At 40.4% G+C, this 15,776-nt stretch overlaps 1 protein-coding gene across 1 annotated transcript in view; it reads left to right on the forward strand.

Moving 5' to 3' along the window:
* The window catches only part of grin3a (glutamate receptor, ionotropic, N-methyl-D-aspartate 3A), a gene marked incomplete at both ends in the record, with an annotated part of 61,593 nt that overhangs the window by 13,527 nt on the left and 32,290 nt on the right, over window positions 1–15,776 (forward strand). The window lies entirely within an intron of this gene.

The following is a 15,776-nucleotide window of genomic DNA, read 5'->3' on the forward strand; positions in this document are numbered from 1 at the left end:
GGAGCTCGTTGACCTTCTTAGCTGTAACACTGTCTGGCGCCAGATATTAAGTGTTCAAAACGGTTACTTGGATAACTAATTAAATCCAGATTTTCTTCCAAAATGAAAGGGAGGGACAGAGAGAGTGATACCAAAGCTGAAGTGAGAGACATTTTTGAGGGAGGTTGTGAGGCTATCTGGGTTCAGTATTTCTGACAGATAGCATATGGAGATAATATTGTTCCTTTATTATTAAATCAAATAGAATAGATTTGAAACCAAAAAAGAGATCTGAGAGCAAAAAACACTACGTTGCAATCAAAAAAAATTTGAGATTGAAACAGAACAGGTTGCAATTGAAAAAAAAAATATGAGAGACAATATTTCTTCAAATTCAATCAAAACTAATGTTTGTAAGTAAAAACAGAAAACAAACCATTTTGCTTATAAATCAGTCCTCTTTGCTTTCAAGTTAAAAAAAACTGCTTGCAAATCAGTCCTCTTTGTTTGCAACTTCACAAGTTTTGGTTGCAAATTCAACAGCAGCTCTCTGCTCGCTCTGTTGGCATTCTGTATGTTTAAGTGCTGTTAAGTTGTAGATAACTGATGAATGGATTATACAGAGCTTTCAAAAATTCATAAAGAGGTTTGATGTCCTTAAAGAAATTAGAAATACTTTTAAGGCTCAACCCCAATATTCAAGGATATAAAACATACAAGCAAACATCCAAAAAGACGCCAAATGTGTGTGCGGCCCACACTTGACAGTAATCCTGAGCCAAACTGTGAGACTGTGTCTTGCATCCTTCAAATTCATTGTATTAAACCGTCCTGCAATTTCCACTCATTTTAGATTCCCTCAGCTGCTTTGTTTTTTTTTTATACCTCGGGCCCAGGAACTGTGGTATCAGTTGTTTGGTGGATGAGCCGACCTGGAGGGGAGTGCTGTCACCACAAACATGTCGGAGCCAGAAAAGCATGTGACAGATGAGCAGCCAAGAGGTGGCCGTTCAGTTCCTGAGCTGAAACCCCTTCAGGGAATTTATGGCGTGATTATTATGGAGTTATGGTCATAGCAGAGTTACCCGGTCGAGCAATCAAGCAGTCACTAAGGGCAAGAAGCTGATGATGGATGGAGATGTTTGTCACCAGACGAGTGTATCAGTGGGGGATTATGGCAGGTGACGAGTTTGGAATAACCAAAATGCCAAACCAGTTTCAGCATTGACACGCAAAGGAAATGTGACATGAAGTACAATGACAGCAGGATATTAAAAATCCAGACTCAGGACAGTGTTGACAATACACATATGTCCATCATGCCATCCTTATTCATTTGTGCTGTAGTGTTGTGTCGGTCAGGAGTGATTTGTTCGAAAGTACGAATCATTTGAGTGAACGAACTGACTGGGATCACTTCATGAACTGATACGTTCCATTTTTAGTTCAGTTGAGCTCAGCAGCGAGCGTGGCGGCCGGGAGTGGAACTGCCGGGTCCTGTGAATCACTCGTGAAGTCATTCGCTGACGCCGTCGCCGTCACTCACTCGTGAATCTTCGGCAAACTACGCCAGCCAACGTGCGCCGAGCGGGAAGAGAAAGGGAGAGGGAGAGGGAGTGACTGTGAGCTGTGTCTGCCCGGCCGTGCTGCTGTGATTTGTACACTGTCAGTACACTGACTCACTCATGATTCGCGCGTACAAACGAACTGAGAGACAGAGAGGAGGTGTTCTGACGCTGAGGTACAAACTGACACACAGAGAACTGGTGTACTGACGCTGAGGTACGAACTGACACACAGAGAACTGGTGTACTGACGCTGAGGTACGAACTGACGCTGAGGGATGAACTGACACACAGAGGAGGGGAACTGACGCTGAGGGATGAACTGACACACAGGGAGGAGGTGAACTGATGCTGAGGGATGAACTGACACACACAGAGGAGGTGAACTGACGCTGAGGGATGAACTGACACACAGGGAGGAGGTGAACTGACGCTGAGAGACGAACTGACACGCAGGGAGGAGGTGAACTGACGCTGAGAGACGAACTGACACACAGGGAGGAGGTGAACTGACGCTGAGAGACGAACTGACACACAGAGAGGAGGTGCACTGTCGCTGAGAGACAAACTGACACACAGAGAGGAGGTGAACTGACGCTGAGGGACGAACTGACACACAGAGAGCAGGTGTACTGACGCTGAGGACATGAATCTCGTCCACGCTGTCACTCACTCACTCTATGACCCGTGGCGCGCACGTACTGCACTCAGGGAGGAGGTGAGTCACGTAGCGGGGCACTGGGCTCCTGCTTAGAACTGAACGATTCGGTGAACAAATCTTTTGAACGAATCATTTTAATGAACTGATTCAAGTGATTCAGTACACTCAAATGAGCTGCCGATCCCATCACTATTGTGCTGCTTCCTGTCGTGGCCTGAGTTCACTCGAAATAAGAGGTTCTTAATGGTACTTTTTCCTAGTTAAATTAAACATGAATTTATTTTTTATTTTGTTGGTGGACAAAAGGGAAATAAATAGAGTGCATTACTGGAAAATCTTCTCTTATGTTCTGACACGAGAGAGACATATGAGAATGAGAATTCTTTATTTACAATTTACAATCGAGAAAAAATTTACAATGATATAAAAAAACTATAGAGACAAGTGGAAAAAAAACCCATCTTTTGTTATGAAAGTGCATCCAAAAATCACTCAAAAGGAGAAAAAAACCACTCATATGAGGGGAAAACTACTAGCAAAAACAAGGGCTAAAGCTAACTAACAAACAACACTCTTTCATTAGCTTCATGAGCATTATGTGCACTGATTTGAATAATATAACAGACAAATTAATGTAAATCATTCAATCTATAAATTTTGTTTTTTGGCAACGCAAATAATCCTCCGATCCAGTCCAGTCCCAACCCAATCTCTCCCAAAAACGTGACATATCACAGCCTAATTTGTGTACCTGCTGCACAGAATTGGTTTAATTTCCACTCGTCGTCATGATAACTGTACAAGGATCAGTGTGAACTCAAAGAAGAAGAAAAAATACACGCACACTTGGCCAGATGTGTTTATACAGATGTCCTGCTCCGGGCGATGTGATAAAACCAGACAGCAGGTGTCAGATTTGCAACTTCCACAGTGACACTGATGATGAAATGGCTGCGGGGAGGTGACTGGAGTTGAGGCGATGTTTACTGAACTGGAATAGTGTGTGTGTTATTCACTCATTAGCAGAGCTCAGTTGGTGGCAATCGCAGAGCAGAGAGAAAAAACAATCAGCATCAGCTCGTTTTGTTGTCGTGTCACTGGCTCCAGTTAAAATGACAAATGTGCTGTTAGATGTTCGTATATCAAGTGTAATGGGCCTAAATTGGTCCTAATTCAGTCAGTGAGCTCCCTGCACAACAATGGCTGCACTTTATAAAAGAGGGAGTTTTAAATGAAATACAATTAAATTGGCTTTTTACTCATTATCATGAAATTTTAGGGTGAAATAACGAGTCAGGACAGTCAGGGCTGGCGTTTTACGACCTATTGAGGGTCAGTGTGGATATTTAACCATTCTGTTACCATCATGTGAACTTCTCATTATCGTAACTCCTAGACCATTTGTGATATCTAGAAATACCTGAGATTGGCACAGCTCTCCGTGTGACCCTCATGTGGAGGAGTGGTAGAAGATGGATGGATTGATACCGGAAAGCAGAGAAATAGAGCTTGTGACGTCAGTGCCGTAATTTTTTCAACGGTTGAATAACTGCCAGATATTGACAAAGATATCTGGGAAAAAGGAAGCAGAAGAACTCACTCATTTAACACATTTTGACAATTCTACAGCCATAAAATCAAAAATAAATCCAGGCGGCCTGATTATCATGATGGTCCTAAGAGGGTTTGACAGCTTTCTTTTAAAAACTGACAAAATGTGTTTTAAATTAGGTGTTCTCCACCAGAATTGTGGTATTTATTATCCTGATGGACAAAACAGCTAAAAGCAGTATTGTGAAGTTCTGTTTTCTCTTATCCAGGGTTTAAACAACTCTCATGGTAAGAACATGCAGAGAAAAAGGTCTGTTCCCGCACATGAATCCAGCTAGAGACAAGTCTAAGTGGACAGCCGAGTCCTGTCTGGACGATCTCATTACTTTGTACTGGATAAACTATATTGGTTTGTTTTTGCCTGAAGGTGTTTCACAGATTTCACAGCAAGTAGGCATTGGGATGTGGTTTCTCAGTGTCTCTCTCAATACACCAAGTAACAAAGTAGCTCTGTGGATTGTTATTTCCGACTCCATCTTCTCCTCTCCAAAAAGATCAGATCCTGAGTGTTTTTTAAGCCACTTTTGCATTCGCCTTTTGGTATGTGTGGGAAAGTTAAACCTGACAATATTATAGTACCAATATTTCTTGCATTTCTTGTCCAAACCCTGCACCACATTAGAAGATAATTGGCCCAATTCATGTCACGAAATTGTGGGTATCTTCTGATTTTGGGCTGATTTGAACAGATTATCTGGCACACGGTGGGCACTATGAGCAAAAAATTACATCACAATATTCCATCATGATGTAGCGATAAAGATATTCACGATGATATTTCACAGAATTTCAATGTGAAAGTGTTTGTTTTGATATGGAACGACGTGTACTTCAGTATAATGAACATTTTGTGAAGCAAAATAAATCTAGTCTAATTATTAATTAAATCGTCAAATATTTTGATAATCGATTAGTTTCTTTCCTCCACATGACAAAGAAATCATTAAAACTGAATCATTTTGATTTGTGGACAAAACAAGACATTTGAGAACATCGTCATGTCCAGGTTTGACAAACACTGATCAACATTTTCAACGTTTTCTGACATTTTATGGACCAAACGATTAATCTTGAAAATAATTATAATTAATAAAATCAAGTCAGATATGAAAAATCCTCTAGTGTGGGACAGACTTAAGTGAATCACCTGCCAGGTCTGAAGTCTGTGACGTGACCCCGTTGGACAGTAATGGGGTGGGTATCATTTACAGTACGTACAATGAGGCACTGCCAATGATTGGTCATCACACTGAGAAGCTGAGGCTGAGGGAAGAAGCCCAGAGTCAGCAAAAGATTAAAACCAAAACACATGGACGGAAACAGTATAAGAAGCAGAGGAAGATTAAATACTGTATAGGCCTTAGAAATGCACACAAACAGATCAAACTACGTTCCTGTAACAACAGATAAGATACAGCCTGGACACATTTCAGGTTATTCTTTCTTCTTTTTTTTTTTTACTGTCCCTGCCCACCAGACAGTCCTTCTTGATAAAAATCATTTTAAGTGATGCTTGCCTTCCAGTGCCAAGTACGTTTCCCCCTGAATGTGCCAGCCAGCTGAGCTATGAAGATGGAAGATAGCTATATAATAAATGTCCCCGACTGAAGCTTATATTCCCTCAACCAATGTAAGTAAAACACATTCTGCTCGCTGCAGGGGAAGACCGGCTTTAACAAGGAGGAATGCCTCTGGCTTATCCCACAGCTGAAAATTATTCAACGGTTCAGTGTTAAAAAGAAGATATTTTATACTTTTATAAAACAACATGAGGGGAGATTTAAATACTCTGCAAACGTTGTGAAATATAAAATTCTCCTTTTTCATTTATTTTATTAAGATATTAATGGGAACATACAGTACAAATCCAGATGGTTCTTTCTCCTCAAAATCTTTTTACTTTTTTAGGTGACGACAAAAAAAAGACAAAAACAAAACACAAAATTAAGTTAGCGTTGTTTTCAATCACGGAGATTAACCCAGACATTGGTTTCCTGCCTAAAACCATTACGGCCACTACTCTTTTTCAAAATAGTTTATGTAAACATTTCTTAATGGAAGACATTCATCATGTAGCATTATGTAAACAGATTAGAGCTTAAAGTTTAATTTTGTTTACTTGAAATGCAGGAGCACACTGCAGAAAACTACATCATTAATAACTTTTTGACATTCAATATATATATATATATATATATATATATATATATATATATATATATGTGTGTGTGTGTTTATATGTATATATATATGTATATATATCTTTATATATCTATACAGTGGTATGTAAAAGTTTGGGCACCCCTGTAAATTTGTTTGGATAGAAAATTTCAGTTATTCACAGTGATATTTAAGAAGTAAAATAAAGTGTATATGATTTACACAAAGGGTGCAAGAATTATTTAAAGTGGATCTAGACCGGAAGGTCCTATTAACGCTGTTTTTTTGTTGTGTATCTGTGTCATTACCTTGTTTAAGAAGCCCTGAAGTTTCGAAACAAACAGTTCAGTCATTGCTGAGAACGCTGTGTTTATTGTAATCTCGGGGCTCAGCGAGATCTCTGAAAATCCCGTAATAGTTACATAAACAGTGGTTCTCATGAACAGAAGATCGTCCTGCTCCGGGCACTAGTCCGGGCACATCCGGTTGCGTACATTGAACCGCAGAAGAAGAATGGAGGTGTTTCACGAGCAACAGTGTCTTCTGACTCTGGGTCTGACTCCGGGTCAAAGTCATAAAAGTCGTGAAGAAGCTTTTTTTAAACATTGTTAAAACAATGCTTTGATAATGAGTAGCAGTGCATCCACCATTCCAGAGGGGGGAGCTGCGCTTCTGAGAGCGGATTGCTGAATATTACTGGCCAATCACAAGACTCTGTCTTCTGGGGGTGAAAGTTCACTCTGAAACTCGCGGCTGACGAACAGGGTCAGAAAAGAGGATTTCAATCGGCTCGTTTACAGCAACTAGGAGGTTTTTGACCATAAAAAAAAATTAATATATGTAAGTAGAACTCCATAACTAACATATATGTGTCCAGCCATGGCAAAAGGGTTCACATGTCTACTTCGGGACATTTGGAGTTATTTACAGTTTCCGAAAGTGTGATATCTAAGCGTTCCAACAATGTCAAACCCATGTCCATCTGATCATTTATGAAGAAGATGTGGTCATTTGAATGTAGGCACTCCTCAAACTGCTTTAGGGAGAAATTCAGCCTGAAAGATTTCGACCCTCTTGAGGAGCCAGGCCAATAGCTGCTCATTTGCATGACATTAACATGGTCACAACCCCCCACCCAGTCTAGCTGTCAGTGACATCTGATGTCTATTAGCCCACAGGACAGTAACAGTGTAGCAGTTTGAAAAAAAAAAAGGAATGAATGTAGTTCATGTCAATGTAAGGCAAGGCAAGTTTATTTGTGTAGCACATTTCAACAACAAGGTAATTCAAAGTGCTTTACATAAAGCATTAAAAAGCATAGAAAAGAGACATTTATAAAATCAGATATAACATCAAAATAAAAACAAGCAGGTAAAATTTAAAGATTAAGATTAAAAAATAAAATAGATACAAATAAAATAAAAAGATAAAAAATAAAATCAAGAGTATATATAAGGAATAGAGGTTACAGTGCAGTATTGGAAATTACTGAAATGCAGCGGCAAACAGAAAAGTCTTCACTCTTGATTTAAAAGAGGTGAGAGTTTCAGCAGACCTACAGTTTTCTGGGAGTTTGTTCCAGATATATGGTGCATAGAACTAAAATAAAGAAATAAAATATATCTAAGTGTGTGAAGGAATATTTTCCAGACCATGGACTATATTATCATCTTCAATACCAGTTCCTCCCCCACAATGTGGCTGTACCCACTCTGTCTATCACAGTTGATATGCGGACTAAATGATGACATCACAAACGCACCCTCTTCTGCTTCCTCTTCTGTGCTGTAACCTTTGGTGCTGGGCATGTGAAGTATTTTGCCTCATCAGAACAGAAAGGCCGGATTTTTTCAAAAAGATACGTCTGCCTGTCCATGGTCAGTCCAGGTGGGGCCAGGACGGGAAGACTGTCAACAGGGGGCAGAACTCCTGGGTTGCGCAGTAGCTGAAACTCGATAGGCTCTGCATCACTGTGAGTTTGAGCAAGCACCACATCTGGTCTGTTGGCATCGAAGCTGTGACAGAATAGAAGCACACAACAGGATATTTAAAACATGGCTCACTGTTCACATGGAACACTATTATGTTCATTCGTGATTTTTTTATTCATAAAATGCAGAATTTTGTATATAAATACCTAAAGTTCTGATAACTCTTGATCTGTGGGAGCTTTTGAAAGTAGGGACTCAGATGTATCTGCCAGTCGATGGTCTTTACTATCACTCTGCCATCTGCCGTTCCAACAAGCTTCACATGCCAATCCTTATGCCCAGGATTCTGAAAAAAAAAAAAATACTTGTTTCAGATCATGGTTCATGTTAAAAGGCATTTAATCACTGAATCAGTATAGATTGATCAGTAGTATTGCTTGAATTATGTGTGAATGCCACACCTTTATGTGCATGAATTACACGTGTCATTAACACGTTCATCACACATTGTGTTAATCATGTGTGATTCATGCATGCAAAGGTGTGGCATTCACACATCATTCAATGCAATGTTAGGTTTCGAACACGGGAGTTTCGTCTCAAAGCATTTGAATCATCAAACTGAACCTGCGGGTGTACAAAATCTCAAAGAGGGCCGTGACATGCTCCTCTTACGGCTTATAATACGCTCATCTGACCGAACAAAAGTTTCGATGTGCGCATCATTCTCATTGTAATAATACAGTACCGAGCTAGCGAGCTAATAACAATGTAGCCAAACAGCGTTATGAAACGCACAGTGGATTATTAAAAGACAGCGTCCCTATGTGCGTCTGTATGTGACTTTGAATGAACACTAACATAACATCGATTAACAACGTTAAGGAAAACTCACCCCATAAGAACTTAAGTGCCTCCGATCATAAGAGGTCCGGGCTTGCCTCCTTTTCGTTGCAGTTTTACGTCTGTTCGCCTCCAAAAGTCCAATTCGATAGGAGATAGAGCGGTGCTGGCGTCACGTCATCATCTCAGACAACTACCGTGTGTGTCCTGCTCTCTTTCAGCCGCGGAATAATCCATCTGTTTGTTGTTTTTGTGACGATGAAGTCTGCTAACACGTTAGCATAAAGATCGCTAGCTTAAAATGCTAACAGTCCACACACAGCAGTCTCTGTGCTTTCGCTGTCCTTGTGAAGAAGCTGCTCAGCCACTGACTTATTGTCCTGTTCTCTTTGTCTTCCTTTGTCAAACAAAGCTTTGATGATGACTGCTTTGATGATAATCACGCTTTAATTTCGCACTGCACACACACACACTGCACACATACGCTGGACGTTCGACACACTCTCTCTCTCTCTCTCTCTCTCTCTCCCCCTCTCACCCTCCGTATAATTAGCCATGTGTATTCTCCGTGATCGTCAGCTGATTGGCTGAAAAAACAACAAAAGCTCTGGAATGTGAGATCGCCACACCCAAACTAGGAGCGATTCACAGCGATAAAACAACCTTAATTCAAACACAAAGTTTATGGTTTTAAGACCCACAATACTGTGATTTGAAGCATGTAGTGGCTTCTTCAAAACTTCAACTTGTGTAATTTTGAAAAAACCGAAAATCCCTAATTTTGAAAAAAAAAAACGTTTTGCGCTCGGCTTGACTTGTTGCCTTTTAGTCCGTGGCGGGTCACATATGTGCAACAGGACCACTCTATGTGACAAAATTAGGCATGTGCATAAGTTAAAGCACCAAAAAAACATTTTGTGCATCCTCCTTTTGCAGAAATAACAGCCTCTAAACACTTAATATAGCTTCCAATTAGAGTCTGGATTCTGGCAGAAGGTATTTTGGACCATTCTTCTTTACAAAACATCTTCAGTTCAGTCAGGTTTGATGGTTTCCGAGCATGGACAGCCCGCTTTAAATCACACCACAACTTTTCAATAATATTCAGGTCTGGGGACGGCCATTCCAGAACGTTGTATTTGTTCCTCTGCATGAATGCTTTCGTAGATTTTGAGCAGTTTTTAGGGTCGTTGTCTTGTTGAAAGATCCAGCCCTGGCACAACTTCAACTTTGTCACTGATTCATGGACATTGTTCTCCAGAATCTGCTGATATTGAGTGGAATCCATACAACCCCAACTTTAACAAGATTCCCAGTCCCTGCACTGGCCACAGCCCCACAGCATGATGGAACCGCTACCAAATTTTACTGTAGGTCGCAAGTGTTTTTCTTGGAATGCTGTGTTCTTTTTCCACCATACATAACGCCCCTTGTTTTGCCCAAATAACTCTATTTTAGTTTCCACAGCACCTTATTCCAAAATGAAGCTGGTTTGTCCAAATGTGCTTTAGCATACCTCAAGCGACTCTGTGGCGGGTGCAGAGAAAAGGCTTTTTCTGCATTACTCTTCCATACAGCATCACTTTGTGTAAAGTGCGCTGAATAGTTGAACGATGCACAGTGACACCATTTGCAGCAAGATGATGTTGTAGGTCTTTGGAGCTGGTCTGTGGGTTGACTGTGACTGTTCTCACCATCCTTCGCCTCTGCTTATCTGAGATTTTTCTTTGTCTGCCACTTCAGGCCTAAACTAGAACTGTGCCTATGGTCTTCCAATTCCTCACAATGTTCCTCACAGTTGAAACTGAGAGCTTAAATCTCTGAGATAGCTTTCTGTATCCTTCCCCTAAACCATGATGTTGGACAATCATTGTTTTCAGGTCATTTGAGAGTTGTTTTGAGGCTCCCATGTTGCCACTCTTCAGAGAAGATGCAAAGAGGAGAAACACTTACAATTGGCCTCCTTAAATACCCTTTCTCATGATTGGATTCACCTGTGTATGGAGGTCAAGGGTCACTGAGGTTACCAAACCAATTTTGAGTTCCAATAATTAGTGCTAAAGGTATTGAAATCAAAATAAGGGTGCCTAATTTTATTTCAATAATTCTTGCACACTTTCTGTAAATCATATATATTTATTTCACTTGTCAATTATCACTTTTTGTCTCCTATATGATATATTTAACTGAAATGTCTTTTCCAAACAACCAATGAAATCATGAAAATTTACAGGGGTGCCCAAACTTTTGCATACCACTGTATAAACATGTGTATATACATGTTTATATTATATATACACATACATATATACATAGAAAATGGATCAAAGCAACTTTTTTGAACAGTTCCTAAAAAAACAGTTGATACAAATTTAATCTATGCTTAATAAAGGGATGGTTGAGCAGTTTCGCATGTTAAAGTTAGATTTTCACCATTTTAAAGCCTACATCACCAACTTGACTGAAACTGAATTTATTTTGGGTTAGAGGGCACCATTCTGTTCAAAAATAAGGTTTTGCAGAAGTATTTTTGCTCAGTGAAATAAAAAAAAAAACAAGCTCAAACAAAAGTGACGACACCTCAACAACAGCACCACACACAACAAACTTCAGCGTCACTGCACAGTTACTCAATACACTCTCAGTATAATGAAGAAATTAAGTTCTGATCGATAAAGTTTCCACACCATTTCCCTCACTGTTGCTGCGACGTGGCACTTAAATTGCATTCATCTCCTATACTGTATATATTTCCTGTATATTTTATATTTTATCCATGATAGAACTCAAAAATCATATTTCTTTTATCGGTGCTGCGTCTGCCAGAATAAAGGCTGATGCACAATAAACCCTTTCTATACCTCAGTGGAGTAGCAGCACTTAAATTCACACTGGCTTTTCATTATATTGCTCCATGTGCATTAACATGTAAGAGAAAAGGGTCCAAAACTGCGCCTTAGGAGGGCGCTAGATAGTGCATGGTAGTGCATCGGCCCGTTAGGCTACGACTTGTGGCCGATACGCAAAATGTAGGTATTTTGACTGTATTTACTTCTGCAATAACACCAGATCAAATGTGAAAATGCGCCAGAATCAGAAAGGCCAAAATATGATGGCATGTTTGGGCCGGAAAATCAGGGACTTTAAAATCATTGGGGCGGAGCATTATGGTCTCTTCGAAAACTCCCCGTCCCATCTGTGCATCAAGCAGCACGTAGCAATTGCTTAACCCATGTTAACCATGGCCTTTTTATTCAAACATTACGCTTTCCATTAGATTCCAATAAGTAATCCTAACGTGAGTATACATTAACCTATTTGGAAGGCCACGAGCTGAAGTGAATCAATTTCACCAGCGTAAACAACTTCAGAAGCATCCCTTGCCCCCATTCTCAGCTTAAATGTGTCACATTTTTTTTATCGAGGTAAAAGAAACAAACTTAAGAGTTAATAATTAGACGCTTTTTGAAAAGATTTCAAATTCACCAGTTCAGTTCTAGAACATTCTTTCTGAAGGTTACATACTGCCAAGATACAAAAGGTATACAAATAACCCATAAAAAATATATGGTGTAAAAATAAATTTTTTCCCCTTTGGGTACACTTAGAATGGCCAATTTTTGCCTTATATTTTTAAAAGCTCTGCACCAACCCTGCAATCCCTCACCATTACCATTACACTAAAATAAAATCCTGGCTAGAACCCGGTTTACTCATAGAAAAACCGCAAATATGCTTAGTATATTCAACTTGGACAGTTGCACCACCGTGCCGCCTCCATGTTTGCATGTGGTCCAGAAAGCGCAGTGTTTATTACACCTTTGAGTGAAAAGAAGCAGCCGTCTTTCAGAGATTTTCTGCAGCAGACACAAACATAAACATTTGTGTTTATGTTACATTTGTGTTAACAGCCGCTCCATGTACGACTCCACTTGAAAACATACCATAATCCTCAGCTATTCATCCGAGCACGGCTGTGACTTCAGATTTTATGAGGCCAACTGGCGCAAAAAAACGTCTTGACTGATCATGTTTACAAAGCCAATTCCCACAATAGCCACTTCTGTGTGCACTGTCAACGGTATATGCACGTTTAATCAGGACATAAACACACACACACTCACTCTCCTCAGGTGGTTTAATATCTCAACACTCATGGAAGACGCTGACCCTCACACATACACACACTCTAGTAAAGCCGTCAAGTACATTTGAAGTAGAAGAAAAAGATGGAGGAAAGTGAAGAGAGGGACTTTTATTGAAGAAGGTAACCACAAAAAAACATAAAAAAGTTAACTTCATTTCACATCAATACTTCCTGAAGGCCTTTTGAAATGGGGTCCATATGTGTTCCTTTTATCAATACCAGTGGTAGGTGTGTGTGTGCTAGAGTATTTGTTACTTTTTCTGGCTTAAACACCAACCTCGTCAGGACCAGCAGTCGTCATGGAGACCACAACCTGGTCCTAATGAGGCAGAACCTCATTTTATGAGGAAGTGGTTGAATTTAGAGCTAAGATTTGTGAATTGTGGTCAGGTTAAAAGCTATCAATGAAAATCATGGTCGAACCCTTAAAAGTATTAATGCACAAGCCGCTGTGTGGGTGTGTTCTGGTATTGGTAGGTATGGTAGCCTTGTGAGGACCAAATATCATACAGAGTGAGGACATCTTGGGAAAGTTTCAAATCTGTAAAGGGTCTTTTTCAGAAGGTTAAGGTTAAGACCTGGTTTTAGGGTTAGAATTGGGTTAGATGGAGGGTTAGGTGCTAGGGTTAGTCCTCACATCTTTAAAGGGTCTTTTTCAGAGTTAAGACCTGGTTTTAGGGTTAGAATTGGGTTAGTTGGAGGGTTTGGGGCTGGGGTTAGTCCTCACATCTTTAAATGGCCTTTTTTAGGGTTAAGACCCGGTTTTAGGGTTAGGTGTTGGGGTTAGAGGTTAACATTCTTTTGCCTACTGATCTGGAATGTGTGGTGGTCCAGGTCTGCAAATGTGGAGACCAGGGTTCAGTCCCTAGGCAGAGCTCTGGGCAGGAGGGTTAGGGTAAGAGAGGTTTTAGAGATGTGGAGTTGAAATCGGGTCGTCGGCAAGCATAGGGTTGTGTGGGTTAGAGGGTGAGGGTCTTCACATCTTTTAAGGGCTTTTTCAGCAGTTAAGATGTGGTTTGAGGGTTATGGTTAGAATTAGGTAAGTCTTATTGTGGTACGGGTTAGGCATTTAGTTGTGATGGTAAAGGTTAGCGCAGGGTAGAGCTTAGATCGGGCCGTAAAAAATCAAGGCCGACCCGAGCCTGTGCACGTTGTGTCCGAGCCTGACCCGGCCCGACACATTAACTGTAATTATGAACCCGAGGCCGATTTAAACCCGCCATTTTTTTATACGTGAGCCGTAAATGTACACGTACGTCCACGTCCTCCCCACAGTCACAGCCACAAATTAGACTGTCACAGTATAATTTACAACAATAACAGAGCCGCTGAGGTCCGCTACCATGAACGCATGTTGCTAATGACGATACACTTCCTGGTTCTTAAATGATGCGTTCATGGCCGCAGGTTTTTACACCTTCACACAATACGACGTGCTATAACATACCACGCAAACACGACAAGGGAGAAAAAACACAAATGCTTGATCAAGGGCCCGAGGATAGTGGCGGGAAATATCGGCCGGGCTCGGGCAGAGAATCTTAAACTCTAGCGCAAGGGACTAGGGAATGCATTATGTCTATGAGGGTCCTCACTTTGAATGATGCACAATGTGTGTGTGTGTGTGTGTGTGTGTGTGCGTGGCGTGTGTGTGTGAAAGAGTGAAAGACGGAATAAGACTGACCACGCTCCAGTAATCGCACCATCTCTGTCATTGAGCCATGCAACTGCCTGTCTCAGAGTGTCAGATACCGACTCATACACACAAACACACACACACACACACATACCAATACAAACTGTGTGTGGAAAAGGTGATTTATTTATTGGCAAATTTACAGTAGAAGTAGAAGACAAAGAAGAAGCCAACTGAGTGAACTTTCTTCAGCTGCTGCACATTTCCATAATTTGTTAGCACGAGTTGAATTGAGTCTCACAAATTCCCGGCTCGCATTAAATGGAGAAACAAAGTGAGGCTTCGTCAGAGCACAAAGATGATAAAAAGAAACCATAAAAAATAAAATGTAACTTCATTAAAAAAAAAATTACTCCTGCGAATAAACTGCAAGTACAAACTATCAAGTGTGTAGTTTCCCTCTCTGCCATTATTTATGTTGTGTAGTTTTTTAGTTCCGCTTCAGTCTTAACCAGAAGAACTGAATGATTGTTGGACCTCTTTTCCCTTTCACTTCGTGTGAATCCTCTTCTCCACTAATAAACTAAACTGTGCACATAAGGACAGGCACAGGTCACCGTGGTCCACCACTTTTATCTCCAGGCTAGAACGTGTGCAGCTGTTCTGTACCATCAGCAGTGACCTTTCATTTTATGTATATATATATATATATATATATATATATACTGTATGACCACAACCTTCTACCACATTTCAACCATGAGCACGGAGCGTTACATCTAACTTTTTAAATTCAGTCCACAATAGTGGACCTACCAGACCTTCCTGTGGCTTTAATAACGTCTTTAACAGAACAATCTTGACTCAAAACCGTCATCAGCGGTGGCAGTGGCGGCAGAGGACTGTGGATGTCAAAAACATGTTCAGTGTCAAACATGAATTGTCGAGTTTATCATGTGTATGAATACAGATTGGAAATATTTGTCAGGAAGTGAAAAACATGAGGATTGACGTAGTTTTTTTAAAGTGAGGGAGCAGGTGTTCATCAAACGTCAGAATGTGTCACACATACTGAGGGTCATTGTGCAGTTATTTCAGACACTGGTCAAATACCTTTTCTCTCTGTAGAGAAATGTGACTGAAGGGTGTGAGAGAAGAAGGTTTAAACTGAACTTTTCCTAATTTCAAACTTATTTCAACAACTTCTTTTTAAATTAAGTTGTTCAGGTTGCTTGTTACTTAA

The sequence above is a fragment of the Microchirus variegatus genome (genome assembly GCF_963457635.1).
Source record: "Microchirus variegatus genome assembly, chromosome: 16".
NCBI lineage: Eukaryota > Metazoa > Chordata > Actinopteri > Pleuronectiformes > Soleidae > Microchirus > Microchirus variegatus.